The sequence below is a fragment of the Dipodomys merriami genome, unplaced genomic scaffold (assembly GCF_024711535.1).
Source record: "Dipodomys merriami isolate MVZ:Mamm:240054 unplaced genomic scaffold, mDipMer1.0.p SCAF_2441, whole genome shotgun sequence".
NCBI lineage: Eukaryota > Metazoa > Chordata > Mammalia > Rodentia > Heteromyidae > Dipodomys > Dipodomys merriami.
Window position 1 is genome coordinate 13,555 of NW_027203873.1, and position 20,258 is coordinate 33,812.

At 36.5% G+C, this 20,258-nt stretch overlaps 1 long non-coding RNA gene and 1 pseudogene across 1 annotated transcript; both read left to right on the top strand.

The window, feature by feature from the left end:
- The first annotated feature begins 1,485 nt into the window (after window positions 1–1,485).
- On the top strand, window positions 1,486–12,781 carry LOC138835977 (uncharacterized). The gene is made up of 3 exons (XR_011374836.1): window positions 1,486–1,758; window positions 7,738–7,788; window positions 12,582–12,781. It is a non-coding gene; the product is annotated as an uncharacterized lncRNA (long non-coding RNA).
- Window positions 12,782–15,156: 2,375 nt separating this feature from the next.
- LOC138835978 (U6 spliceosomal RNA) lies at window positions 15,157–15,256 on the top strand (annotated as a pseudogene).
- Window positions 15,257–20,258: the final 5,002 nt, after the last annotated feature.

Genomic DNA, 20,258 nt, shown 5'->3' on the forward strand with positions numbered 1-20,258 from the left:
GTAGGAATGTAGTCTATATAACTAAATAATGTATAGACATCTCTGGCATTCTGTAAAGACATATATTTATTAGCTTACTGCCATCTGCACGCCAATCTGTTCTTATTTTGTTAACTCCTGGGCTCAATCTCAGGTCCTGGGAATAGTCTGTCAGCTCAATTTGCCCCAGGAGGGCATGCTGACACTCACCCATTCATGAATTTGGCCTTGTAGGCCATGAGTTCAGATGCCTGCATTCCCAAACATTGAATCGTTGAGTAAGAAGCTGATGGTAACACATGTTTTCCTTTTCTGTGAATGTCCTGGGTGTCAGGTATGAAGTGGAATATATATGCAGACCTATATCCTTATGTAATCAATGTTCTATGTGCCATAATAGTCAATAAAATAAATGGTCATTACATGAACAAAACAAAAATATAAAATAACTACACTGAATGCAATATAATCAACATATGTATGTAAATATAAATCATATATGTAAATTGTACATGAATAGGATGTTTTCTAGTGCTGAGGATCGATATCAGGCCTAAGGAACAGACTTGAATTTCTTGACAAGAAGGAGGCAAGCTTCCACTTCCCACACAGTGCAACATAGGTACCAGACCATGAGTTCAAATCCCAGTCCTGGCAGAAAAATAATGGAACCTTTATAGTATGATTGGCCCAATTCTTAGGTATTTCATTATGCCTCCATTTTATGAATTTGATTGTTTAAATGCTTAATAAAGTATTAACTCAAATTGATTAGTGTCCTATAATATAATTGTGTATAATTTTATCATAGAATCATTCAAGAACTGCCCATTCAATCATGACATACATAATATTCCATTGGGTATCATATAGATAGAAACAAGTTTCTTAGGATCTCCTGCCATTTGGAGGTGGCAGGATCACGATTCGAACTGTGGGCCCCAGCTCCCACCATTTCACTGTGAGAATAGGGTACTCACCAGTCTGTCCAAGAACATCAGCAAGACCAATGATTAGGCAGGTACCAGTGGATCTCAGCAGTCCTCCTTGATACTTACAAAGCTATGAAAGGAGGATCATGGTCAAAGTCACCCAAGCCAAGAAAGTTCTTGAGACTCCTTTCCAACTTCAGTGCCAACATATCAAGTGTGGAGGGCCAGCCTTGAGCAAAAGCAGCTCACAGACTGTGTCCAGATCTTGAGTTTAAGGTCCAGGATTGGCAACAAACAGACATACACAACAATCTGTGCAGCCATCCAGCTAAAGCAGGTTACTCTTTTGTCCCCAACTGCATTGGACAGAGTTCCTTGGGAAAAAAGGCTAGGCGAGCCGCTGTCATCTTGCTCTGCCCATACTGCTTGCATCACAGGATTACAGCCACACCCCCATTCTTTCATGTTCCTTTCTGACCAATGAGATACAAGAATGGTGACCAAGCCCGCATTCCATGATGCGGGGGAGCACCAGGATTCCCTCTGTTTGTTTACAACACTACCAGAAGTTGAGGAAGGTAGAGGTGGTTGAGTGATCAGCAAGAGACTTGAGGAGAGTTTGGAGTATAGTAGGAAATTGATGCTCCCACCAGCGCCCCACCTCCCTCCCCACTTCTTGCGGTGCTGGGTTTCAAACCTCAGGCAATGGAGCACTCCAGCAGTCATAAGGCCCCAACCAGGTCCCTGCCCCTGGTCTTCTGCTCTGGGCCCATGTATCCACAATGCCACCTCCATCACTGCTCTTCCCACCTGTCACAGCTGCCAACAGCTTCTCTGAGCAGCACAGGTGAGTGGCTGCCCCAACACTACCCCTGCCGCTGGAAAGACACTCCGCTGGGGTCCCCCTGACCCCTGCTTGTTTCCTCTCCCTGGCTCTGAGGAGCCACCTTTCTGTCTTGGGCATTTCTGAGAAAGAGACTGAATAGAGACTCAGGCTGTGCTGGATCGGGGTCCTCCTATCTGTGACAGGTATGCTCCACCAAGCATGGTCCTCTGTAGTTGGGATGGTAGACATGTAGCGCCATGCTCAGTTATTGGTTTAGATAGATTATCCCAAACTTTTAGTCCATGCCAGCAGATTCTTGACCACAGATGAAGTTCTGGATAGTGCCGAAACCATCAGACTTCAGTCTCCTCAGAGGACAGTTGTGAGGAAACAAGGGATTCATACAGAGGGTTCTGTGGAGCATGGCTAGGCACAGAGGGAGCATCCTTCAGATAAGGTTCTCAGCAATTCTGTGAGCATATGACAGGAAGATACCCGGAAAAGGCTTAGGTGGGGTCTGTTATTAATTGTGCAACAGGTGTGGGATTATGAAACAAAACATGGCTCTCATCATTACTCTATCCCCATGAGGAAGGGGATCCTTCACTCTGTTGAGTTTTTCAGCTGAGGAAACAGATGCACAGAGAAGCTGGGTGACCTACTTATGACCTCAAGGTCACAGGAAGCTCAGCCTGACTTCTCTACCATGCTCCTTGGGACAATGGGTGCTATTCAGTCCACTTGATGTGGTGGGAATCACTTCTTGTCAGTTGTGGGTCTTGAACTCTAGGCCTGGGCGCCGTTCCCAAGCTCTTCAGATCAAGGCTAGTGCTCTACCACTTGAGGGCACTTCCGGTTTTCTGGTGGTTGTTTGAAGATAAGAGTCCCACAGACGTTTCTGCCCGGACTGGCTATGAACCATGATCATCATATCTCAGCCTCCTGTGTAGCTAAGATTAGAGTTCTGAGCCACTGGCACCCAACTTAAGCATAATTCTGATTTTCTTTCTTCGTCTCTCACATAGTAACTGGTTGAATGTTTTCTGGATGAGGTGGCCCAGTGTCCCTATGTGCCTGGAACCCAAGGTAGCCCTCTCATTCAGGAAGTGGGCTGTGGGTCAGGAGCTGTCTAGCTCAGACTGTTGAAACAGCTCCATGACGTAAGCCCCTCTGTGCCCTGGCTAGACCATGATGGTTATTCATTTTCCATCCAACCTTCCTGGACTTACTGTATTGTATTGTTTTTTACATCATTTTCTAGCACCTGGCCAAAATTATGATATAGTTATGGAATGAAAATGTAATGCCATCTTAAGAAAGTCATTTAGGGCTTTGTGAATGTGGCTTCATGGTACATTGATTGCCTAACATGCATGAAACCCTGGGTTAAATTCCCCATTACCACATAAACAAAAAAAAACTGGAAGTGGTGCTGTGCCTCAAGTGGTAGAAGGCTAGCCTTGAGCAAAAAAAGAAAGACAGAAAGACAGAAAGAAAGGAAAATAGAGAAAGAAAGAAAGAAAGAATGAATGAAAGAAAGAAAGAATGAAAGAAAGAAAGAAAGAAAGAAAGAAAGAAAGAAAGAAAGAAAGAAAGAAAGAAAGAAAGAAAGAAAGGAAGGAAGGAAGGAAGGAAGGAAGGAAGGAAGGAAGGAAGGAAGGAAGGAAGGAAGGAAAAATAAAAGCCCTGGGTTTCCCTTATTTGCAATAACTAGTGTATGTCTGAGTCAAGCAGAAATGATCAGATAAGTTGCTGTTAGGGAAATGAACCCTAAGATATGTATTTAAATGTTTTTTCTTTCATGTGATATTTTTCTAACACATTTATAAATTATTTCTTGGTTGTTTTGTATTTCCCTCACCCAGGGTATAACCCTTGCTTTCACTGTACTTGATAATGATATAATTTGTGGAGGGGAAGGGAAAAAACACGTCATTTAAATAGGGATACAGGTGGACCCATTGCAACAATGAGATATGCAAGTCGTTATGTCAAAAACGAACTTTACAACTTTGGTGGGGGGGATGGGAAGGAGGATTGGGTCTGGGGGCAGGTGGAGGATGGGAGGGGGTCAGAAGGGGAACCAAAGTAGGAGGATACAATGCTTGATAAGAAATGTACTCATCTTGCCCCTGTAATTGTAACCCTTCTGTACAGTATTTTCACAATATAAAAGAAAAAACTAGTAAATGCAAAATAAAGAATCCCTACTTTGAATATATAATTGCTCCTTCCAAACTGAAACCTGACAGTAGTCCCTAATTCATTAGGTCATTAGGTCACAGCAATTAATGCCAGTAATGTGCTTAGATTTCAGGTGAAGATTAATTCTGGAAATTCAAAGATTCCAGGATTTTGTGTGGTCACTGCTAATCACAAAGAGAAGGGTAATCTAAGTGACATTTGGAAACCTTTTTGGTCAGTGACTGCAAAAAAAGGCAGAGGCTAATTAACAGTTGTGACACAAGAGAAAAAATAACTCCAGATGGAAGGAATAAAGATAGTAACTAAGGTATACCAGAAATTGTTCTAGAAAACAATTTTGGTTATTGAAGAACTAGTTTTCAACTAGGCTTATTCCTCATTGCCTTTAGCATTCTAAATCTCTTAGGCTAGTTATTAATCTCTGTGTGATAAATGTATCTCTCTCTATGCTGTTCTTTCATACTCGATATCCTTTGCTTTCTAAAAATCTGTCTTTCTATATTTCTCTATGAACATTTCCTGATACTAAATACACCAATACAGATGGTAGAGGATGTTAATGGAGGGATCCCATAGCTAATGAGTCATTAATGTAACAGAATGGAAAAGGAGGACATATTATTGCTACCTCAAATTTTCTGAAAAGCTGCAATGGCATCATTTGGTTCAAATTTCCATTGTTTGTGCACATAAATGCAAATATGAGCCAGGTGCTGGTGGTTCACGCCTGTAATACTAGCTACTCAGAATGTTGAGACCAGAGGATTGTGGTTGAAAGACAGCCTGGTCAGGAAAGCCCATGAGACCCTTATCTTCAATTAAACACAGGTAACCCGGAAGTGGTTCTGTAGCAAAAGTAGTAGAGCACTCAACTTGACCTGAAGAGCTGAGGGACAGCGCCCAGGATCAGAGTTCAAGCCCCATGACCAACAAATAAAGTGAAAGATGACTTTGTTTCCCCCAAAGGAATGACAAAATTAATAATCTTCCCAAGCAGAAAAATAAATTCCAAAATGATTCAATGCACCTACTTTTGCTGAATTACTTACTTTATGGCTTCTTTGCTGGACATATTCTCTACTTTTAAAAATAGTCAAATATTAGCTTTACAAAAAATTTCATCAAATATTAGTTATTTCAAAAGAGAAGTCTATTCAGTTGATGTCACTTAGCTTTCTTACTATCTTAGTTCAAAGCTAACCCAGGCAGGATAGTCTCTCAAATTCATTTTTAATTAAACACCAAAAAAGCACAAGTAGAGTTTTGGCTCAAGCAGTTGAGTACTAGCTTTGGGGGCAGGTGGGCAGGAAAGAAAATTGTTCAGGGACAGGGTCCAGCTTCTGGATTCAAGCCCCAGAACCAGCACAAACGAACCAAACAAGCAAACAAAAAAACCCAGATATTTCTTTGGGATCCTCCTTAAAGGAGTACTCATTTGAAAAGAGGCTCCTTTTGGTGATCATACTCACTGGATCCTGCTTTTCTGGAATCCTTATTGCTCTGGAGAACTCAGGACAGACTAAAGAAATTGATAACTGACTCCTGCAAATAGTGATTCCTCTCAGGGGTGAAATATCCATCCATAAGGCACTTTAAACCTCCATGTCTTTGTTTCTTTGCAGTAGAACACTTTTTAAACAACGTTATTTCCTTTTGTTCTATGATGGCTTTCAAATGGCACATTATTTTTGTAATACTCTCAACTAGAACTTTACAGAAAAGTTTTATATGAGTAAAGAACATATTTGAAAAAGTCAAGAACAGAGTTTCCTTCAAGCCTTGGGATTCTTTTCTTGTACAGTAAAAAGGAAAGCACAAGTTAACTTGAACTTTGTCATTCCTCTATGTTCCATTCCTCTCCTGGGATCAGTTTCCACATCCAGTTACCATTACTTCCAGTAACAATTGATGGTGCTGCTTGAGGTATAATAAATGTTTACTGGCTTCACTGAAATAACACAAGGACACCTTTGGACATGAGGTAACACGTGTTTCAGAGAAAACTTAGTAAAGAGAAAATATGAAAATTATATTGCTTATAAATATATTATCCATGAGTATATTGAGTTCAAACTTTTTAAGGTCTCTGTAAATTAAAGTGAATTGTAAATGGGAAGAAGGTTCTCAGATCATTCCTTTTGTGAGTGTATGTACAGCACATTATTTCCCGTGTATATGAATTAACAGTAAGGGAAACTATAGCAATAATAGGAGAAAGAGAAGTTCTGTGTTAAAGTATATGGGTTCAATACACTATAGAAGACTCTACAAATAAGACAACATTGAAACAATAAAGCCAAGTCCAGTATGTAGATTTATGGGAGTGATGTAGAGAAAGCATTACTCCTAGGTGGAACACGAAGTATGAAGCCACTCCCTTTCTAAATCACACTTGCTAATCACACAACTCTGTATAAAGTATAATGGAAGTATAATTCTGGTTCCAATGCAAGTCAGATATAAAAGCATGGACTTAAATGGAAAAAAAATCCATCTTGAGAGAACAGGGCTTATACTAGCAATGAACTGCTGGCTAAGATGATATTTCTTTTTCTTTCCTTATATATTTATTGTTGTTGGTGGTGGTCTTGGCACTTGAACTCTGGGCCTGGGCACTGTTCCTCTGCTATTCAGCTCAAGGCTAATGCTCTACCACTTGATCCACAGTGCAACTTCCAGTTTTCTTGTAGTTAATTGCAGAAAAGTGTCTCCAGTACTTTCTTACCCGGGCTGGCTTTGAACCCCAATCCTCAGATCTCACCACCACTCAGCTTACGATCACATTTCTAACAGTGTACACTCAGGATATGTAATGGGTATATTAATCTATCTTTATTTGAATTCTTGAGTTAAAAATCTCGGCTACAGCATAGACTTTACACTCACAAAAATGTTTATAGCTTAAAAGTTGATACTTCTGGAGAAATAAAACCTAAGAATGTAATGGAGTCTGGGAAGTTCAGTTTGCAACCAGCTAGGCTAGAACAGTCTTTGCAACAGTACCTATAATTGAGGAGCCAAAAGCTGTATTGGAAGAATGGCTCAGGTGATGGAATACCAGTCATGAGCAAGATTTATGAATAAGAGCTTGAGGCTTTTGTGTACATATATACAAACATACACATAAACACAGAGGCACTTATATGTGCACACACAAATGCACAAATGAAATGACTCTCATAATATGTAGAAAAATTACAAAACAATAGAAAATATGTCCTGAGTAAGACTAGAATTATGTGATAATTTTTAATATTAGAAAGTCCTCAAGTTACTTTTTTCAAAAGTATTTGAGAATATTACATAGGTAGGGACCAGAGATAGTAAGAGAGTCAAGTAATCATTATTAAAGGTATCGGATCCATTGAGGAATGAATCAGAGACCCCGCAGGTGCATCTGAAAATGTTCATATCCTGTGTCAAATGTTAGAAAATGTTTGAAAATTGTACAGGAACAGTCTGAGCAGTGTAGTGGGTAATATCACTGGAGAAATTCAGAATTGGTAATCTGTATTTAGATTAAATACAACAAGAAACTATGGCAGGGCAATGTGATATAAGCCTAGAATTCTAGCACTCAGACTAAAACAGAAGATTAGAGAGTGGAATTACATAGTGATACCTTCCCTGGACCAGGTAGTATAATTTTGTCTTAATAAAACAAAGCAAACAAGAAAGGAATACACAGTTGGAATGCTGGGCTAATTTTGTCATTTTTTGCGAAGTCAAGTTTCCTATTGAAATGCAACTCATATATAATCCTCACTTGTGTTTTAAATTCTCTCTCCATTACAGAACATTCCTAGATGCAAAATGACTCATGATTACCTTCCAAAATTTGAGAAAGTAAGTAATCATCATTCTGTTGGATTCCAAAGAAATGATGAAGGATTACAAAGGCTTAAGCCTGGAGAAATAGCAAAGTTTATCTAATGTAGGACTTTGTAAATGTTGCTAAATTAGAATTGAGATTTAAAATAAATATTTTGGTTTTGTTTGTAATTTCATATTCTATTAGATATTTCAAAATTCTTTTCTTTTTTTGTCAGTTGTGTGGCCTGAACTCTGGGGCTGCACACTTTCCCTCAGCTCTTCAGCTCAAAGCTAGTACTCTACCACTTGAGCCACAGCACCACTTCCGAGTTTTTTCGCTTATGTGGTGTGGAGGAATCGAACCCAGGGCCTCATGCCTGTAAGGCAAGCAGTCTACCACTGAGCCACCTTCCCAGCCCCAAAATTATTTTTAAATAGAGGGTTTAATTGACAAATTCACAAATGATTCTTGCGGTCTACTTGCCTAGAATATTCTTTCAAGAGAGATATAATTAGAAATTAGTTAATAGATAATTCCAACAATTCTTGTATAAAATGATAATGTGAATAATGTAGACAGAGTTGCCAAGAAATGCATGATATTAATTTATAAATTTATCAAAAGCAATTTTTTGAAGCTTTGGTATAACATAGTATGAGGAGAATAATTGTGTGACATCTTTTTCTTCTACCTATGTAACACAGGAAGCAATTCCCTTAATTATGTGCCTCTGTATACAATGAGAAAAATGCAAGATTGGGGGTTTGTTTTCATTTTTTTGTTTTATTGGTTTGTCCTAGTGCTTGAACTCTGGTCCTGGACACTGTCTCTGAGCCTGTTCATGCTCAAGGCTTGTGCCCTACCATTTCAATCTCAGTGCCACTTGTGTCTGGCTTTTGCTGAGAAGTTTATTGGAGATAAGCATCTAAGGAACCTTCCTGCCTGGGTTTGCTTTGAACTGTAACATTGCGCTCTTAGCATCCTGAATATCTATGGTAATTAAAAAAGTATAAATATAAATAATATTTGCAAATGGTCTGATCTCAAGAATACTAGGGGTGGGAAAATGATGCAACACAGTTTATTGTGGTGTTCTTTCCAGAACATGGAGGGCATCACATTAGCAGAGGTGTAGTATTTTTCACAATAAAGATAAGCTATTAGTGTTGTAAATTAAGGGAACCTTTGAGGTGCACCCTACACCTTGGAAACTGTTGGGGTATGATGACTTTATGGCATAAGTCTTCGGATTGATGGTCACATAAATAATAGCTTACCCTGATAAACAATTGCTTACTCTTAAAAAATTAATTATTACAGATGCTTCATAGTTTTATCCTTTACCAGAATGTGGCTATTTTTCTGTTTATTTCTCAATCTGTAGCAACCCATTGGAATATGAATCTATTGCAGAATTACATAACATGCAAACAGGTATTCTTTTGAATCTCTCAGGTAGGAATGTTCAGAATTTGAAAATGAGTAGATATTAGTCATAGGAATTTTGAAGAACACATATATTCTGTCCTCTTAACAACTTATTTACTTTTAAAAGTTATGGGTTTCCATTGAATGAAACTGTTTACTGTTTTTGTATGAGAAAGTTTAAATTTATTCTTTTTTCAAAATATTGGCAAGTATATTGTGAAAATATTGTCTAGTTGGATAACATTCAAGTTGATGGCCCTCTGATTAAAAAGGTGTAATTAATTCAAATTTAATGCCAAATAGTATTGATTTTTAAAAGTTACTAAAAAATAATAATATTTACTATACCAATACAGTGAAATTTTATTTCATGTAGCTTATTTATTTAATTTAATTTTCTTGTCAAAGTTATGTACAGTGGAGTTACAGTAATTGTAAGGTAGTGAATACATAATGTTTCAAACTTGTTATCCCCTTTCTCATTTTTCTCAGTTTTCCGTCACCACAATACCCCTCACAAGTTGTAATGTACATTTTCATCATATTGTCTTGAGAGCATTGTTATTGCATTGGTTTGCCCTTTGTCCTATTTCTCACCATTTTGTTGTTCCTATTCCTTTCCGTAATTAAGGTAAATGTATACCAGTACACAGGGTATCCAAATCAAAAACAGCAGGGAATAAACCATAGGGAAAAATGTCAAAAGAAAATAGAAATCACATAGTACATTAAAAACAACAACCGCAAATAAAAATCTCTGTTTCCATATCTTGGATTTTATTTTGCTTAGCATCAGCATATATGGTCATATATATAACATAACAAAGGCCCTGGAAAATAATAGTTGCATGGACATGATATCATGAAAACAACATTTAACTGTTTAATATGGTAAAGATGGAATTAGGATTGGTGAATTCGCGATTCTGTTAAAGGAATTTCAAAAGAGTTTTAAAGTTATGACAGGTAAATTTTAATTGTTCAAACTTTTTAACAACTTAGCCTATTAAAAAAAATAAAATTGCCTGGGAGAATAGGCTTTCATGCAAAGAAATCCATGGAGACTTAGCTGAGAGGGAGTGATGTGGGTGAAGATGGCTCTTTTTCACACTAAACAGACAAACCTCACAAACCTTGCTGTAAATCCTGTAGGTTACATTAAGAATTTTCCTTACCCAAAAAATATACTCTTACTGTGTGAAACAAGGTTGTAGTGGAATTTAAATTCAAAGTTCTTTAAAAAAAGACATCAAAGCCGGGTGCTGGTGGCTCACGCCTGTAATCCTAGCTACACAGGAGGCTGAGATCTGAGGATCGTGGTTCAAAGCCAGCCCGGGCAGGAGAGACCATGAGACTCCTATCTCCAATAAACCACCAGAAAACCGGAAGTGGCGCTGTAGCTCAAGTGGTAGAGCGCTCGCCTTGAGCTGAAGAGCTGAGGGACAGCGCCCAGGCCCAGAGTTCAAGCCCCACGACCGACAAAAAAAAAAAAAAAAAAAAAAAAAAAAAGACATCAAAATTGTGATTTGACCTTTACTTACTAAACAGTAATTCTCTGAAAAAGATAATTGTGTGCAAACTGTTTAGGGGAAAGTGCCCTCTACAATGAAAGAAGATATTGGGTTTACACTTTTCTGTTTATAATACTTTCCACAATGTCTTTGCATATAAAGCACTGAAACACAGAAAAAAATCTGATTGGATACTTCAAACAAATGATTTCGCATTTCTAAGTGGCTCAAAAATATAATATCATTATTAACATGAGACTGTGAAGACTTCTCTTATTACATAAGCCAAAAAGTTTTGGGATCAGAAAAGAAGAGCAAATGGAAAAAGTAAGAAAACAGTATTCTTCGAAGCCCTAGCTAAGCATATTAGCTTCAGCAATGGAGGGAGGCCAAAACTTTTTAAAATAGATTGTCTTAATATTTTACCTACATAAAGTGGTTTTACAGAGCCTATTTGTCTCACTTCAATGTTCCACATCCAAATAAAATAGTTTTAAAAGAGAAACCATGAAGACGTAGCAGTGGGAGAGGTCTTATAGTCCTTCCACTTCACTAGACTTTAACCCAAGAAGCTGTGATTAATTGGAAATCAGGTAAGAGCTAAGAGGAGGACATAGAAATAGGTCATCGAAGTATTGTCCTTTGTAACAGACACTGTCATCCAAGGTATCGGTGATTTAACTCTATTCTTCTCCATACATCTTGTTAAGCAAATGCAAGACCAAGAGAAAAATAATCTATTGAAGTAATTTTGAAAAGAATAACTTCACTGTTCCTGATATGGTATCTAACGAGAATCTTAAGTGAGAAGATAAAAGTGGAGTATTCTTCGCTTTCCTCTAAGCATCTTGTTAGCAAATTATATCTTTGAGGTTAGAAGTAATTGAACCAAAAAGTGGTGGAGTACTTATTTTTGTGGGCACTTTAGACATAAGAATACTTTCAAGGTAAAAGAAAAAACAGTATAGCTAAATATTTGTGATCACAGCTTCTTGGACTGGTTTTTTGGAGAAAAGGTTTTACCTGAGAGTTTGTCCTCATTATCATAGATGTTGGGTTTTCGTGGCAACCAAATTCAAGAGGGAAGTTTAATGGACTCGCTTGGACAAATAAAAAGCATAATAGAAAAAATGGCAAATAATCTTTAGTGAATTACTTTGACCGATTATTTTGCCAGAACAAAGAAGGAAAGATATAATTCAAAATCACTTGACTGAAAAGTATGAAAAAGAGTAGTAAAGAGAGATGAGAGAAAACATAGAGGACTGTTTTCTCTCCAACAGAGTAATGGGTTTTGATCTTGTTTCTTCCATTCTATATTCACCAGCTATCAAATGTATCTCAGGACTGGAATATCCAGTTCAGACAAAGATCTCCCATTAGAAAATATTTGCTGCAGATGTAGGTGATTTATAACCTTAGACAATCTATTTAAATCTGTTCAAAATTCTCCCCTACCCCAAACTGCCCTCTTTGAACAGTTGGTTTGCTTTTCACATACTGCCCTTGATTAACTATTTAATATTTTGAGAGATCATATTCATACTCTGTAGAGTTTGCTGTTTGGTTGTGATTTTTATGTGTTTGATTTTTGTTGTGCTTTTAAATAAATTTCAAAAGGTTGTGCAATTGTGTTACAATTAAATATGTCCATGTAATTGTCCAATGCTCCTGGATCAGAGTCACTCCTTCTATCATTCTCAACCAACTCCTTCTCCAAGATTTATTTCAGATTTACCACTTCCTTTATCACATGTGTACATTGAGTATTCTAGTTGTGCTTGCCACTTTTTCATTTTTCATTCATTCTGTTTTTACTAATATTCTTCTCTGGTTTCAACTTCTTGATAGTCATTCTGTTAAACTGTCTGTTCATACTTTGACAGGTTTATATACATTCTATGGCATTTCAATCCTGCATATACTTGAACTGATATCAGCTTATATTTCCATAATTAATTCATCTGCAATAACAATTTGCAAGACTGGAGACGTGAAGCACCTAGACATGATTTTATTCTCATCCATTTGGAAGATTAATCTTTATTCAACAAGAAAGTTTAAAAATGGCTTAGAATGTTTTCCTAACTACCAGTTTTTATAAATGGCTTTGTACAATGGTTTGTGATTATTTTACTTTACATGGGATAATATTCTCTACTACGTATAACTTTTGGGAAAAGAAGAAAACTAAAATTTATTACTGTGGAGGAATATGATAGAAATAGAAGACAGATTTTATGTTTGTCACATCTCTCATGAGTACCCATATTCAAGACTTAAAGTCATATTTCTTAAGGAAAACATCAAACAACATGATAATGCAACTATTCGTGATCTTTTAAAATGTACTTTATTATTTGATGAAATTTACTTTATTAGCTAATGTTTAGGCTTGAAATATGGGAGGCTGATCTAGGTAACACATTTCTGGAAGGCATCTACTGAACAACACAAATGGTCGGGGCTACTATTTCTATAATTTAAGGAATGGTTGAACCTGTTTGGTATTAGTGCAGGATAATAAATCAACTCTATTGTAACTTGCTCCTTCCACTTGAAAAACTTTTGTTACTAAGTATATAATTGTCAAATGTCATTTTGGCGAATGTGCCTTTAAAAAGTTTATTTGAGGGGCTGGGAAGGTGACTCAGTGGTAAAGCACTTGCTGGCATGCATGTTTTTCTGAATTATATTTGACTTCTAAGTCAAGTTTTCCTATCCTTGGTAGAAAAATTATGGATCTATCCTTCCAGGAACTATTTTTTGGCCTACTTATACTGGACTGAAATCTTTCATTAATCATTAGGAGAGGGGTATTAAAAATATTCTTGTGACATTTGTGATCTTGTTCACTAATATGGGCTGGTCATCTGTAAATTGAAAGTGTGAATTACAGTAGTTTCTCTCAGATTTTGTGATCTCATCTTTCATTTTAAGTTGCCTTGCATTTCACAATTGCTTACTGCTAAATCCTGTGTAATTGGGGCCCTGAATTATTATAGGAAATGAGGAGTTGAGATGAGTCTTCAATTACTTTCTGTTGGCATGTGGCATGGGCCTAGGTGTGAATACTTGCCCTTCTTATCTGATGATACAGATAACTAGGACCTAGGATCCTAGGACGCGTGGATCCTGTAGAAGAATAATACCTTTTGGACATCATATCAGCAAAATTTGGGTATGATCAGAAATATGGGGAAAACCATTCTGAGTCCAGCGAGTTAAAACAATATACAGAGCAGCAGAGTAAAATCCCTTACAGATTAAAGGAAAACAACATTTTCTTTTACCATGTGAATTCAGGAGACTAAGAACACTTAGAAGGTATCACAAGTTTATATCGAAGACATTGCATTGATACTTCTTATATTCTAATAAATATTCTAAACCTAATTATTTATATTCCTATCTATTTATTGTAATAAATATCAAATTATTTGTCAAATTATCGATTAATTCTAGCAAGTTTCATTGTGTGAAACATAAAATTAGCACATATAAATATAAAATATATAACTGTATGTAATCTAAGGAAATGTTTTTCATTGTTCTGTTGTGGTTAGGGTATCAAAGGCAACTCTGTTTTACAGTATTATTCCATTATCTCTACCTCAGAGTTTGGTAGAGTTAGACCTAAAGCTTTACCATTTGTAGATTTACAGCCTAGAGGCAAGAGGAAACACTGTGATTAAAACATTACCAATTTAAGGCCTAATATCAAGGAAAAATATGGACTTCTCCTGGAGCTATGGAAATATTTGGCGGTAGAAATTCAGTAGTGTAAGTTCCTGCCTGATTGGATGGTAGACAGGACAGGACATTAGGTAATCATGCATAAGAACAATTTTTTTTCACCTTCTTGGCTTTAGCTACTTTTGAAATGGTAGGTATAATAAACAATTATATTTTGATAAAATACTTTCTACTCAGAACTGTTTATTTCTCTATGATCCCTTGTAACTATGATTAGTTTTTTTTTTCCAGTAAGATAATCTTTGCTGTCAGGGTAAGATATTCTGGTTGGTCTGTTACTACATGGAAGAAGGGTAAAAGGTCAGTAGACATTTGTGCCAGTAAGACCTCATTTGGGAAATTTTAAGCTGCAAAAGTTTAGAAGTAGCTCTTCAGCAAGGCTTACTTTGAATCCATTAGCTCCACAAAGCTAACTCAGTTGATAAATAAGTACTTGAAAAGCCATATCTTTGAACCTAGCTATAAAGGCTACAAAATATGATGAAATTTAAAATGAAAAAGACTTGAAATAGTCATTGGCAAATAATTGCAAGTGTGAGCAATCTACCGAACAATATGTTTTTTCCACTATACACAGAATTTCAGAGAAATAAGATCAATAGCATTGTTAGTAACAATAAGGTTTCCTTGTTACAAATAGGCAACCAAGGATATATGCCTGTATAAAGATTACATCATTAACTACTTAAATTTACAGGATACTACATGCTTCAGCAGCACGTATACATAAATTACAACAATATAGAGATTAACATGCCACTTGGACAGGGATGATATGAAAATATGCGAAGTATTCCATATTTTTCATCCTTCAGATGCAAGAAATGAAAAACAGTTATTAAAAAGTTGATTACAAAAATACAAGTGTAACAACACATGCGATTCATATAATTAAAAGTTAGTCTTTTCACAATGATTTATTTTCTCTTTTTCCATTTTTACTATTCTAAATTATTCTAACTGGAAAGTAGAGAACTGATAGAAAGCAGAGGAAAGATTTTCCTGTGTATTAAAAGGTACAGACTGAAAATGAGGACCAATGGTGTCTTCATGTGCAGCTTATTCTAGGAATGAGAAAATAGGAAATAATACCTTCTATGTAAATGATTTGGGAAATGGAAGAGCAGAAAGTGAAATGATGCAACCAAAAATATAAAAGCAAAATAAGTTAGGATAATTATGGAGCAATCATATTATCTATGAGAACCATGAAAGAGAGAGAGGAAGAGAGACATGTGCAATGAACTAACTAGCCACAAAATCCATGCCTCTGATCAATTTATAGAGCAAAAAATTTTATTTTTAAAAGAGATGGAAATAGAATTTATAGTGTGTCTCTTTATGATGTGCAATGTAATGTATTGATATGCATTGTGTTGATCACTTTTCTGTTACTGTGAGGAAAATACCTGCAAAGAACATTTCTAAGGAGGAAACTATTATATTGACTCATGGTTTAAGAGAACACAGTTTAAGATAAAGTGTCTCCATTGTTTTTAATTATATTTTTATTATCTTAAATAATTGTACAAGTGAATTTCCATTCAACAAATCAGTTTTTAAGTACAATGGATCTTTACATAACTTCACCACACCCTTCCAAATCTCACCCCACTTTAATTTTTTCTACTGTCATACTATCTGTATTGAATATTATGCCTTCACTCTTTTCCTCCATAACTCTTTTTAATCCTTCCCTTTGAATTCCCCTCATATCTTAAATGATAGTTTCCTGGTATTCATTTTGTTGGATTAAAAATTCAATTTTATAAGAAAATACACCTTTTAAATTCTCTGCAAATATAATGCTTTGGTTGATATTGTTGTGAAAACTTGTATAAAGTTCTATCTTCCAAATATGAGACAGAACATGGGTCCTTTGTGTGTGTGTCTCTGACTTAGTTTACTTAACATATTTTTAGATCTATCCATTTCTTTGCAAATAATGTAACAGTCTTCATAATGGATGGGTGCAATACAATTGTGTATATGTGCCACACTTTCTCTAACCATCCCTCTGCCAAAGGGCATCTGGGCTGTTTCCTTAAGTTTTCTACAGTGAATAGTGCAGCAGTGAACATGGTTGTGAAAGTGATTTTACTGTAACCTTTTGGAAGAATTCATCACTATCTTTCTGGGAACAATCTTCTAGCCAGTTTTCCAGAATAAGCACATCCCTCTCTTCATCTCCATTAGAACGTATTGCAAATCCTCCAAAACACACTACCCCCTACAGGTCACAATAAGCTAAAACCACATGGTGCCCATAATTTTTCAATAGTGTTTTTCATAATTGTACATATTATTTAGTGAGAACTTTCTTTTTTTGGTTATTTATTTTTTATTTATTTTTTTAAATTTAATTTAATTTTATTTGTGAACATACTGTACAGAGGAGTTACAATTACATGGGCAGGATAATGCGTTTAGTGAGAACTTTCTATGTACTTTTCTAATGTGGGAATGAGGGACATGACAATAGTGTAAAGGTAAGAAATATGCAATTTAATTAGCTATTATCATATTTAAAATCATTTTCAGCTCTAACTCATAGCCTCACTTACTATTATTTTAATCTTTATTTGATTACTTCATCTATCCTCTAACTTATAACAGGTGAGTTAAATATGAAGGCAGAAACCGTGGTTTGATTTTGACACTCATGTGTGAGGATGCACAATAAGGGCAAATAGATGAATTGGATTTAATAGTTATTATCCATTTTGTTAAAGTAGAGATGATTTTGCCAAACTGATTCTCACAATTCATATTATATTCAACAACAAGAAACGTGTGACAATTCCCTTTGTTTTGCTCCTTATTAACTTTTGTTTCCATTTAATTTTATTTTTATTTATTTATTTTTCGTCTGTCGTGGGGCTTGAACTTGGGCCTGGGTGCTCTCCCTCAGCTCTTCAGCTCAAGGCGAGCACTCCACCACTTGGGCCACAGTGCCACTTCCGGTTTTTGAGTGGTTTATTGGAGATAAGAATCTCTCGGACTGGGCTGGGAAGGTGGCTCAGTGGTAGAGCGCTTGCGTTGCATGCTCAAGGCCCTGGGTTTGATTCCTCAGCACCACATAAGCAAACAGAATAAAGCCGGAAGTGGCCCTGTGGCTCAAGTGGTAGAGCGCTAGCCTTGAGCTGAAGAGCTGAGGGACAGCGCCCAGGCCCAGAGTTCAGGCCCCACGACCAGACCCAAAAAAAAAAAAAAAAAAAATCTCTCGGACTTTCCTTTCCTGTCTGCTTAAACTTGCAATCCTCAGATCTCAGCCTCCTGAGTAGCTAGGGTTACAGGCATGAGCCACCGGCGCCCGGCTACCATTTTATTTTATAATGAAGGATTATTTCACAAATCTATTGTAGATACAAAAATATACTAAAATATTTCTATCCGTATGCATTGATATATACATACACACATATATTACACAGGTTATAAAGATAATATATAACTTCTGGAACTGCACAATTTACTAAATTATTAAAATCATTGATGGCTGGAATCCTGGTTACTCAGGAGGCTGAGATCTGACGATTGTGGTTTGAAGCCATCTTGGGCAGGAAAGTCCATGAGCCTCTTATCTCCAAACAACCGACAGAAAATCAGAATTGGAACTGTGGCTGAAAGTGGTAGCGTGGTAGCCTTGAGAGAAAAAGCTCAGGGACATCACCTAGGCTCTTAGTTCAAGAAGTGCAATCTATCCCAAAAAATCTATTTAATTTACCCCTGTGTAAGTAGAGTATTTCCGTCACCCAAGTGCACATCCATACCCATTTGCAAAGTAACTGTTTTGTCTGAAGTACCACAAAACATTATCACTTAAGTAGAAAGTATTGCAATGTGGGTTCATTCTATCTCTCTCATGGATTTTTCTCCACTCAAATACTCAAATCTTACATTTATTCCAATTATTTAAAATCATAGTTTTTTCTTTAATACCCATAATATTAGAGTTTGAATTGAGTGTCTTGTGCCCCCAAAATGGTTGTTCTTACCACTTTGTCATGTCCTCAGACTTAAATTATCCTGATTATTTTTCAGATAGAATCTGGCTTCCTACTTGTATCTGATTTTGGGCTCAGTACACTTTATGTTATTCTTCCTGGAATTTAAAATAACAGGTGCATGGCATTGTGTACAGATCTTTCTGTCCAGTCTGGGTTTTAAGCACTATCCTTACAACAGTTCGCTCCCATGTAGTCAGGATATTCATAAGCTTGTCATAGTTTTTTTTATTTGCATTTTCTGCAGGTTCTTGAGTACTGAATTAATTTGTGTTTTCTTGGGTTGTTTTGTTTGATTTGAATATACGGATTATTGTTCTTCACTTTTCCTTTTGTTTCTTTCACTCATGTTCTTACCTAAAGTGCTGAGAAACCAATTCTTCTTTCTCAAGATAGTCAAGATGAATATTATTTATTCCAAAGAAATTTCAGTAATATTTAAACACCTCATACCTATGAATAGTATACAAATGCTAAGTTCTGAGAAGGATCTTTTTATTTGCACAGCAGTCTTTGGCATACACAGACAGATCATGAATTTTATGAAGTTAGTAAAACTACAGATGCTCGCCAGGTGGAGAAAAACCTATTATTAATTGTTTGACAGTGTCTTCCCTTCTCGTGAAAGAAATATGCTGCTTGATGCAGGATTACACAAAATCATATTCCTAGGAGGAACCTAAAAATCATCTAATACAACAGACTTGAGAGAGATGAATTGACTTCCTGAATAATTTACTTTTGGGTCAAATAAAAGCTGACTTCCAAAGAGAGAGTAGACTTTAGAGAAACATGAGTTGTATGTAAATAGGTGCTTAGCTGATTTTGTTAATTTGTGAACTAATACAGGGAAATAAAGTATAGCAAGGTTAAAATTAAAGAACTTCACATTGAAATACACATTTGTGTGTGTGTGTGTGAGGGTGTGTGTGTGTGTGTGTGTGTGCACGCTCGTGCGAGTACGCGCACACACATGTGCATGTGCTCATGCATACATTCATTATTCTTGCGGCTTGATACTGAGTAGGCATTATTCTTAACCTTCTGTGCCCAAAGGTAGTTTTCTACCACTTGAGCCACTGTTCCACTTTTGGTTTTTTAGAGATAATCACTTGTATTTTCATGATTTGACTAGCTTTGAACAGTGGCCTTCAGATCTCAGCTTCTTGAGTAGCTACCTAAGCTGATTCAGCCTCTGAGTAGCTAGTTAAAATTCTGTCTGTCCTCTATGCTTCACTGCTCTTTTATTCTTTTCCTGAGGTAATTACAAGCGTAAGTCATGTATATGTCTAGTTACTTTAAAAAATACTCTTACTGCTTGGCACCAGGGGCTTCCACCTCTACTTTTAACTACTAAGGAGGCTTGAGAATAGAACCAGGCCAAAAGTTTAGTGGACCTCCTTCTCAATCTATAGCTGGGTGCATTGGATCATTTCCACCACACTGCACTATCTACAGGCTAAGATTGGAAGAACTGCGGAATCCAGGCCAGCCAAGGTAGGAAGCTAGACAAGTTGGTCTGCAACTCTGATGCCATTGATGATGGGAAGGCTAAAATGACAGATCAGGTGCATGTTCTTGTGGAAAGGGAACCCCTATCCTAAAATTAACCACTGATATGACGCCTGCCTAGCAAGAGCAATAACTCAAGTTGAAATCCCCACAATTTCCCACAACCAAAATAAGTATATACATTAACATACAAAAACTTAGTAGAATCTGTTCTTTGCTCTAATATCAGCTTTATCTGATTATCATATGATGTGACAGAATAGGTTCTTTATTAAACTTAAGATATAT